Genomic DNA, 9,949 nt, shown 5'->3' with positions numbered 1-9,949 from the left:
TAGCTGGAATCTTAATAACACTCATACTCTGGTCGACCAGTTGCAAACGTTAATGTTTTTCCCAGAGTCGGCTTGACACACGGTACCAAACACTTAAAGCAGATGATAATATTGAACATACAACCTATAAGCCACATGATTACACCTTGGAGAACCCAGGCTACCATTTGACAGGCTATCCACTATATCCCATACCTGTAGGAGAGACCAACCTAGGTCCCTCCTATTGTCAACTACCTGGGAGAGAGTACTTGTTCTTGTTTCCATTCATATGACATACAGTTCCCTTTCATAGGAACTCACCCAAGGAGTCTTCCTACCCCAGCTGGCAACCAAAGCCATGAGCTCACCTCCCTGGGAGCAGCACGTATGGCTGTAAACTGTGTAGGATGTCTCCTCAAGACATATGGGCTCCACTTACCATACACATACCTGGTCCACCTGTGGGTGGTCCTTGTCTGTCCCTGCAGTGATCAGGTGAGGAAGGGAGTCCTTCAGAGAAATCTCAGGGTGCGCCAAAAGTGTCTCCCTCTCAGCTGGTCCTGCAGCGAACAGAGCTGGTCCCACATGGGCCGCCAAACTGACTACAGGAATTGAACTCTATAACCTCTATAACTGATACAGTCTCCCATGACATACTTATACCAAAGTTGAGGAAGTATGGGATAGGTGAGTGGACAGTGAAGTGGGTCGAGAATGGGCTGACTGGCAGAGTGCAGAGGGTTGTCGTTGGCGGTGCGGTGTCTGGCTGCAGGGCTGTAACTAGCGGCGTCCCCCAGGGGTCTGTGCTGGGTCCGGTCTTGTTCAACATCTTCATCAACGACCTTGATGAGGGGATAGTGACCACCCTCAGCAAGTTTGTGATGACACAAAGTTGGGAGGATTAGCTGACACACCTGAAGGCTGTGCTGCCATTCAGCGAGACCTGGACAGGCTGGAGAGCTGGGCAGTAAGAAACCAGATGAGGTTTAACAAAAGCAAGTGTAGAGTCTTGCACCTGGGTAGAAATAATTGCATGCACCAGTACAGGCTGGGGGAAGAGCTGCTGGAGAGGAGCTCTGCTGAGAGGGACCTGGGCGTCCTGGTGGACGACAGATTGACCATGAGCCAGCAGTGTGCCCTTGTAGCCAAAAAAGCCAATGGCATCCTGGGGTGCATTAAAAAGAGTGTGTCCAGCAGGTCGAAGGAGGTGATCCTCCCCCTCTACTCTGCCCTGGTGAGGCCTCATCTGGAATATTGTATCCAGTTCTGGGCTCCCCAGTACAAAAAAGACAGGGATCTCTTGGAAAGAGTCCAGTGGAGGACCACAAAGATGGTGAAGGGCCTGGAGCATCTCCCCTATGAGGAGAGACTGAGGGAACTGGGTCTGTTTAGCCTTGAGAAAAGAAGGCTGAGAGGGGACAGGATCCAGGTTCTATAAGTATTTGAGGTGTGGGGGGCAAAGAGGTGAGGCCAGACTCTTTTCAGCAGTGTGTGGAGGAGGGACAAGGGGAAACAGACAGAAACTGGACCATAGGAAATTCTGCACTAATGTGTGCAATAACTTCTTTATGGTGAGAGTGACAGAGCACTGGAACAGGCTGCCCAGGGTGGTTGTGGAATCTCCTTCTCTGGAGATATTCAAGACCTGCCTGGATGCTGAGCTGTGCGACGTGGTGTAGGGAACCTGCTTTGGCAGGGGGGCTGGACTCAGTGGTCTCTGGAGGTCCCTTCCAACCCCTACAATTCTGTGATTCTGTGAATATCATGGGGTGGTTTGGATGGGGAAAGACTACCCCTTTGAATGACCTTTTGTCAGGGCATGTCCTGGGATTCCTAGGATCCTCAAAATGCAGCACTGCTTCTGTCACTGAAAAATGGGGCCCTGTGTGGGACGGAGGGAGGGTCCATGAGTCCCTGGCCCACCTGACTGAGTATTTCCATGGTCTTAGCAAAGACATACTTACAACTTGAGAATGACAGTTAGCTGTGTTCATGGTGGCATGGCCACTGCTGATGGCCTTGAACTGTCTGAACATAACTGAAGAGGCTCAGGCTGATGCAAATCAGCTATTGAATGATAGTGTTGAAAAACTGGAAAGACAGGTGGCAGTTTTGATGGGAAAAAAACCTAATTCAATCATTCTCCTATGGAAGATCAGTAACAACTGTCTGGAGGACCATGGGGGCCCTGTACAAGGGAATCTGTATAAAATGGACTCTGTAAATGAAGGCACTAAAAGGTCAGATTTTGAGGTTCCATTTGGACTAGATCTATTTGAGATCTGACTGATTGTAACCCATAAATGAAAAAAAATAAATGCAGGATAGGCTGGTGGGAGTGCCCTGACCAGTGTCCAACCCCCCAAACCCTGCTGCCCATAATACAGCAGCTGAACTGATGGATATAGTACAGTGGTTTAGACAGAAACCAAGAGAGCATGCCAGCATAGCTGCTCTGGTTATGGGACATGGAGGCAGAAAGTGCTATGGTGAATGGACTGGAAATTTCAAAACTGACATCCATTACTACTAACCCTGCCCTCAGGCAAAGACTGTATGCTCTTGTCTGGAGGGCTTATCGCAATAAAGATTGGCGGATTTGCTGCGTAGACCGGTCAGAACTCAGATCTGCGTTGTGCTTCCTGCGGCACCCAACGCCCAACAGTGGCAGTTCCGCTTATTGGCCAGCAGGTGGCAGCAGAGACCACGGAAAGAACGTCTGCGGGACAGACCCTGGGGATCAGTTCTCTTTTGATTATAGGGGAAGAACACAAAGATGGAAGAGGAGGGAAGGGGGAAAAAAAAAAGAAAAAAAAAAATCAAACCAAAGCAAACAAATAAAAACTTCTCCAAACGTAGCAAACGTGAATGTCTGTCAATAAATTAATGAGTAATTAAATTGATATCCCTTTCCTGCCTCCCCCCCCAAACTTCTGAGATGAAAAAAAACCACTTCTTTTAGAAGAAAACAGAGTAGTAACAACTTCTGTACCTACATTCACCACTCTGAGATCCTGTCTGGGTCTCCCAAGGCTTGTAAATAACCACTGGGTCGGTTCTGATGTCGAGTGATTTGTTGTCAGTTCTCTCATGGTTCTCCGGTCAGTTCTCCGGTGCCAGGATCTGCCACAGGGCATTCTGACCACGGGCATCATGTTTCTACGCTGCCGCCTGCATTTAACAGGCAATGGGACTGCCCAGCATGTGCAAGGCAGCACCTCTTTCACACCACCAGAATGTTTAAGGCTGTTGGGATTGTTGTTAGCGTCCCATTAACACTGAGGCTAGAGATACCCTTAGGATTGACATTACTATTAGCATTACTTTGATGGTGCCCTATCTGGGTCATTTCCTGGGGATGTCAGGAGTAAGGCACAGTGTCAGGAGAAAAAGAACAGACTCTGTTACTTTATAAAAGTGATAATAGAGAGAGTTCATTGGAAAAAATACAACTCTTAAATAATACAAAGCATGCTTCTGATTGGATGCAGGCATCATCTGGGCTCTGATTAATATTACTCTTAAGGTAAATATTATTGTTACCTTAATGATTGTTTTTGGATTATGATCAGGGTTAAGGTTCCTTTTGCTACAAACTTCTAGCATCATTTTTGTTGTTGCATTTGGAGTTAGAGACGATTTTAGAATCAGGGTAAGGGTTAGGATTAGAGTTACATTGCGGGTTATTGCTGTTATCTTTACAGCTCCTGTGAGGGTTGGGGTCTGGGTCAGGTGTTTAAAAATGAAATGAAAAAAGAATAAAAAAAAAATATATTGAAAGCTTCAGATTTCCTTAATCTTTGTGGGAATCATATAATGTGCAACTCAGATCTACCTCTTCGTGCAGTGACTTCCTGTAAATTTGCTGGAGCCTAATATAATATGGCCTTGTGCTTTCCACTAACTCACCTTCATTTCATTTTCATTAAATTTGCTTGGTAGTCAGATTTTGGTGTGTGGATATTTTAAAACAATCTAACTGACATTAGCAAAAAATTAAAAATAAAATTTAAAAAAATGCACAACAGCATCAATTGTATCAATTTTTATAGATAAGATAAAGAAGAGCAGTTTCCCTTAGTTTTCTGTGCCTCTTTACTTTCTTACCCTCTCCCCTTGTGTGAGAAACTCTCAAAGTCAAAGATTTCTAGTTAGGCAAAGATGGCAGCGATAGCAGCAGTGCTTATTCATTATTGCAATACTGCGCGCACATCCCCTGTTGGCAAGGGAGAAACTGCACACCAGTCAGTGAAATCAGTTCTGTTCTGTGCCCTAAACCCAATGCAGGTGATGCTCTCATGGCTCTCATTGGTTGAGCATCTCAGGCTCACAGACTCCTCGAGACTGTTGCTAGGATTCATTTCCATAGAAGGTCAATTACCAACCTCTTGTTTTTAGGTCTGCCTTGTACTTTTCTGCGGAGAGAGAAGGGCAATGTATCCAAAAGTCAGTACATTCATTCTGTCCTGTGCTGGGCTCTACCCACCCTGTATTTATCTTGTGCTTGTCTCAATTCTCCCCATGTCAGAATGCCCCCAGTCTGAACTTAACTCTGTTCAGCAACTTTCTTGGTGGAAAAACTACTTATACAGCTGTTTTACAAGAGGGTTATACATTCAGTTAGGGCCTACACTATGTACTGAAAATACTGGAAACTTCCACTGCAAAAACACAATCTACCTCTCCCATCTGTGCAGCCTTGCAGACCCAGAGCACGCCAGGTTATTTCTGCTTTCATAGCATTTGCATGCTGTAGGGTGAGCAAAAGGTTCTGCTGCTTGATTCTTCTGCAAGAGCTGCCTACCGGCAAATGGTTGCAGGGATGGAGGATGTGACAGAAAGCATTTGTCTCCACAAGAGCAGAGTTACATTCAGTGCAGAGTGTGAGAGTCAGGTTGGTGTGGAAAAGCACTGACACGCTGGGGATGATGCAGTGCTCACATGTCTAACACTCACAGACATTACTGTCAGAAGGATGGTGCTGTGTTGTGCTTCTACCTTTGGCAGCCCCTGGAGAAATGCTGTGGCACACAGAACACCTTTGTATTGCACTGACTGCTGCCATGCAGCATGGATTTAACACACCAAATCCAGAGGAGCACGACTGCATCTAACTGCCCTGAGAAAAACTACTGTAGCTGAAGAGATGAGGAGGCAGCTGCTCATCTGCAGAACAAGCAGCACTGCCAGACACTGGGCCAGGTGAGCACCTCCTGCTGCAGCGTGATGATGACAGGGCTGGAGATGATCTGCAAAGCCAGCTTAAAAGTGGGAGACGTGAGTCAACATGGCAGGAGGACAGAGGTGTTAGGGAGCAGCCAAGGCATCAAAGAGTATCAAAAGGCTTTGAAAGGTATCACAAAGCGACAGCCAGGAAGACTGGGATTATCATGAGCAGCAACCTGGATGCTAGAGATTATTTGCTGCCATACAAAATGGTAGAGATCTTGCTGCTGACATCCCAAAGCCATGCAAAATGGGAACCCAGAGCTCTGCCTGCACGAACCCCACAGCCATAGCATTGCAAGCTGAGCTGCCTTGCTGTTTGTTGCATTCATCCCAATCCCTGTGAATGAAGACTCGGAATGCAGCCAAGGCGATGATTGAGCATGAGAGTGACTTTATTCAATAAAAGACAGGAGGGCTTGAGAGGTCAAGGGTGAAGATGGGACTCCTCTTGTCAAGATGAGAGTGGCTCAGAGCTGGTGCTGCTGCCTGGTGCCTGGGACTGGCAGCCTGACTCTAAGTCCCCATCTAAGATGCTCAGCTTCACCTCACTGATGCTGCCCTGCTCCTGCATGGTGGTGCTGCTGTTGGGGCACTTGGGCTGTGCTTGGGATGGGCAGCACTGCAAAGGCGCTGGGTCTCAATCCAGGCAGGTGACTGCTGTGTCTGGCAGGCTCAGGTCAGGAGCTTCAGCAGAGCCAGGAGATATGAGAGCATGAACGTGGATGAGCACCTTGTGTCCATCACTGTTACCATGTGGAAGGCTGTCATCCGAATTGCAGCGATTTGTGCTTAATAAGAACTCTCCATTGATGGAAACACGCTGCACATCACTACTTGGTTTGGATCTTTGGCGTTTACAAAGGCTCGAATTATCTAGGAAGGCACAGAAACACAAGGGTTAGTGTCAAATGTTTGCAAGTTGAATCATGCAAGAGGTTGTTGATACTTGGTAATAGAGTGGCGGCAGGACGAAGCAAATAAGCTTGAAGCAACAGAGCCACTGTCTTGAAAGTGATCCTCGTGCAGGTCCATAAGTTTTGACTCTGCCTGGACTTCATATGGGGCAGTATGACATCACAAAGGGGTGATATGATGTCACAAATGGGCATTATGATGTCACAAATAAGCATTATGATGTCACAAAGGGGCATTATGATGTAACAAAGGGGCATTATGATGTCAAAAAGGGGCATTATGACATCACAAATAAGCATTATGATGTCACAAAGGGCATTATGACATCACAAAGGGGCATCATGACGTCACAAAGGATCGTTATGACGTCACAAAGAGGCATTATGACATCACAAAGGGGCATCGTGACGTCAGAAAGGGGCATCGTGATGTCAGAAAGGAGCATTATGACATCACAAAGGGCATTATGACATCACAAAGAAGCATTATGACGTCACAAAGGGGCATTATGACATCACAAAGGGGTGTTACCATCACCCTGCGCCCAACTCCTCTCTCCCTCCTATTGGCTCCCTCTCCCACCAATCCCCGATCTCCCCTCCCCTTAGGCATTGAATTCTCTTCTCACTACCTCCTCCCAGTCCTCCCCTAGGAACAGAAACCATTCAGATTCTACAGCAAACTACAGCGTCTGCACTGCAAGAGCACACTGAACCACCTGCAACAATGAAACACGGTTTTGGAGAGTGGGTTTGAAAACACACCTTTAGACAGCTGTCTCCCTGTAGCCAAAAGGAAACCAAGCAGCAAAAGAAGAGTCCAGCCTGAAACATGCCCATGCTACTAGCCCAGGTTTTTCACAGTCAATGCAGAATCCATCCTGTTCATGAGGTGACAAATGACCAGTGGGTCTCCCCTTGCTCCACCCCTTCTCCTTCAAAGCCAGAAAAAGAAAGAAAAAACAAGCTTCTGTACAGCTGCCGTTATTTCTGACAGCGAGTGTAATCACAGAATCATAGAATGGCCCGGGCTGGAAGGGACCTCAAGGATCATGAAGATCAATCGCCTCCCTGTCCCTGCTGGCCATCCCCTCTTCTGATGGAGCCCAGGGGACCATTTGCTCTCTGAGCTGCAAGAGCACGCTGATGGCTCACGTTCTGTTTTTCATCCACCAGGACCCCCAGGTCCTTCTCTGCGGGGCTTCTCTTAAGGACTGCTCCTCCCAGGCTGTACAGATGCCTGGGATTCCTCCAGCCCAAGTGCAAAACCTTGCACTTTGCTGTGTTCAACCTCATTAGATTCACCTAGGCCAACCTCTCGGTTGAGCTCCCTCTGAATGGCATCCCTTCCTTCCACTGCATCAGCCGCACCACTCAGCAAACAGCAGAGGGTGCACTCCATTGCATCATTGGTGTCACTGATAACCATGTAAAAAAGCACTGGTCCCAAGACAGACTCCTGGATGACACCACTTGTTATTGGCCTCCACCTGGACACAGAACCATGAATCACCACCCTCTGTCTGTGGCCTTTCAACCAATCCCTTATCCACCAGGTGGTCCACCTGTCAAATCCACATCCCTCCAGTTTAGAGATAAGGATGTGGTGGAGGGCCATGTCAAAGATCTTGCTCAAGTCCAGGTCAATGACATCAGTTTCCTTCCTTTTGTCCACAAATGCCGTCACTCCATCATAGAAGAGCACCAGATTGGTTAGGCATGGCCTTCCCCTGCTAAAGCCACGCTGACTGTCTTGGATCACATGCTCATTCCTTATGTGATCAAGCATGTCTTTGAGGCGGATCTGTTCTTCACCATCTTCATCACAGTTCTACATTTGAATCAAATAATTGGTGTTGCTGTCACCAAGAAAACCTCTTTGTCTTCTACTCCTGCTGCACATCTGTGCTTTCACCAGAAGCAAAGGGAGAGGCCACCTCCTAGATCCAAATTTTAAGAAACCAACACCCAATAGGTGTCATCTGAAGTAAAATAGGAGAGAAATTAAGATGACTCTTTTGCATCCAGCTTGGATCACTCCCTCACTCAGGCACACCACCATCAGATCAAGGAGATGCTGCCTTCAGCTTAGAGACTGTATGGGAAATCACAGCTTGAACCTCTGATTAATCAGCTGAGGCAAGTGTTGGGCCAGCTGCGGGAGCACAGGTGAGAGTAATCTAGCTGTGCTCCCAGAAGGGGTGGACCTCGACTGCACCTCTTCTGAGACCTCACCTCATTTAAAGGCTGACCACCACTAAGGCAGAATCTCTTGGAGACTGCTCCCCAGTTGAGACTGCCTCAGCTTTCTGGTCAAGGCACCAACATTGGTGAGTTTTCCTTTGCTAATAATCTTTGACTATTTACCACCATCTTGGTTAACATCTTTTTACTAGCCACCCTTACAGAGACTAGAAGGGCTTGGGCTTCCAAACTCTCAGCAAGCATTTGGATCAGACAGCTTCCTGCTGGGGAGCCCCCTGCATCACTGCTGCCTCCTTTCGTACTGGACCTGCAGATGCTTCAGAGCTCATTAGCATGGACTTCCTTCCTCCCCTCAGCAGCTGCTCCTGCACTCACCTTCATTCCTACTCAGATACCGGCCGCTTCCAGCACCAGCTGACCTGCAAGACACAGAAAGGAAAGGTGGGAGTCATGCAAACGCAGAAGCCCAAGGCTGCGTCACCACCACGTATGGCAGCCTCGGGAAGTCAGCTGCAACTACATCCTTTGTCAGAATGGAAACAGGCACCGTCAATTAAGTGTGACCTCTGAACTCATTGCCACCATCAGAAATAGGCACTGAAATCGCTCACTTCACTGCAGCTGGTTACCTCCTGATTTTGGGTAAATGCGGACACTGTCTTGAGGGCTACCAGAAAAACGACATCAACTTCATTGTAGGTGGTTAAGCTTGGAAGCTGGACTTGAGCAAGAAAAGTTTCTCAGCTCAGAATCACAGAATTATCAAGGTTGGAGAAGACCTACAAAATCATCTGGTCCAACCATTACCAATACTTCCCGGATAAATCATACCTCTCAACACAACATCCAAATGTTTCTTGAGCACTCCCATGGTCGGTGACTCCACCACCTCCCTGGGCAGTGCTATCCAATGCCTGAATACCCTTTAGGGGAAGTAATATTTCCTAATGTCCAGCCTGAATCTTTCCTGGCACAGCTAAAAACCATTCCCTCTAGATCTATAACTGATCACACGAGAGAAGAGGCCAAACCCCAGCTCACTACAACCTCCCTTCAGGACGTTATAGAGAGTTATAAGGTCTCCCCTGAGCCTGCTCTTTTCCAAGCTGAACAATCCTAGTTCCCTCAGCAGCTCCTCGTAAGGTTTGTGCTCCAGACCCCTCACTACCTTCGTAGCTGAAGACGTTCCAGAACCGCAAGGTTTTCTTGCAGGGAGGGGCCCAAAACTGAATAGGTCAAACATCCTTCTCTCCATCATTGCTGTCACGTGGAAGGCTGTCCTTGGAACTGCAGTGACTCATGCATCCTAACTGCACTCCATTGATGGAAGCACAACGTGCATCATTGCAACTTGCTGGTGGGTTCCTGTATTGGCAAGGGATCGATTCACCTGGAAAGAGTAGATACACAGCATTTAGCGTCAAACTTTCACTGTCCAAGGAGGCAAAGGCTTGGTGCTGCCTGTCAAGCAGGTTTCAAGCAGCTTGTGAGACTCATCTGGGAAAGACAGGAGTCAACCAAAGATGTCAGGCACAGGCTTGAATGCCAGAAGGAGGTACAAGCCCACTGAAAGCATGAATTCTACCTGTGTTGCTGACAAGCAGTGTTTTGAAAGCTGG

At 47.6% G+C, this 9,949-nt stretch overlaps 1 long non-coding RNA gene across 1 annotated transcript; it reads right to left on the bottom strand.

Annotated features, from left to right (window-relative positions):
- Positions 1–5,612: 5,612 nt before the first annotated feature.
- On the bottom strand, positions 5,613–9,710 carry LOC146754951 (uncharacterized). Its single transcript, XR_014938529.1, has 3 exons — positions 9,499–9,710; positions 8,706–8,749; positions 5,613–6,084 (listed from the first exon to the last, which is right to left on the bottom strand). It is a non-coding gene; the product is annotated as an uncharacterized LOC146754951 (long non-coding RNA).
- Positions 9,711–9,949: the final 239 nt, after the last annotated feature.

The sequence above is a fragment of the Coturnix japonica genome, chromosome 37 (assembly GCF_054131305.1).
Source record: "Coturnix japonica strain WE chromosome 37, WE-NBRP24, whole genome shotgun sequence".
In the NCBI taxonomy this organism is placed as follows: Eukaryota; Metazoa; Chordata; class Aves; order Galliformes; family Phasianidae; genus Coturnix; species Coturnix japonica.
Note: the sequence above shows the minus strand (reverse complement) of the source record. Positions and strands in the feature narration are given on the sequence as shown.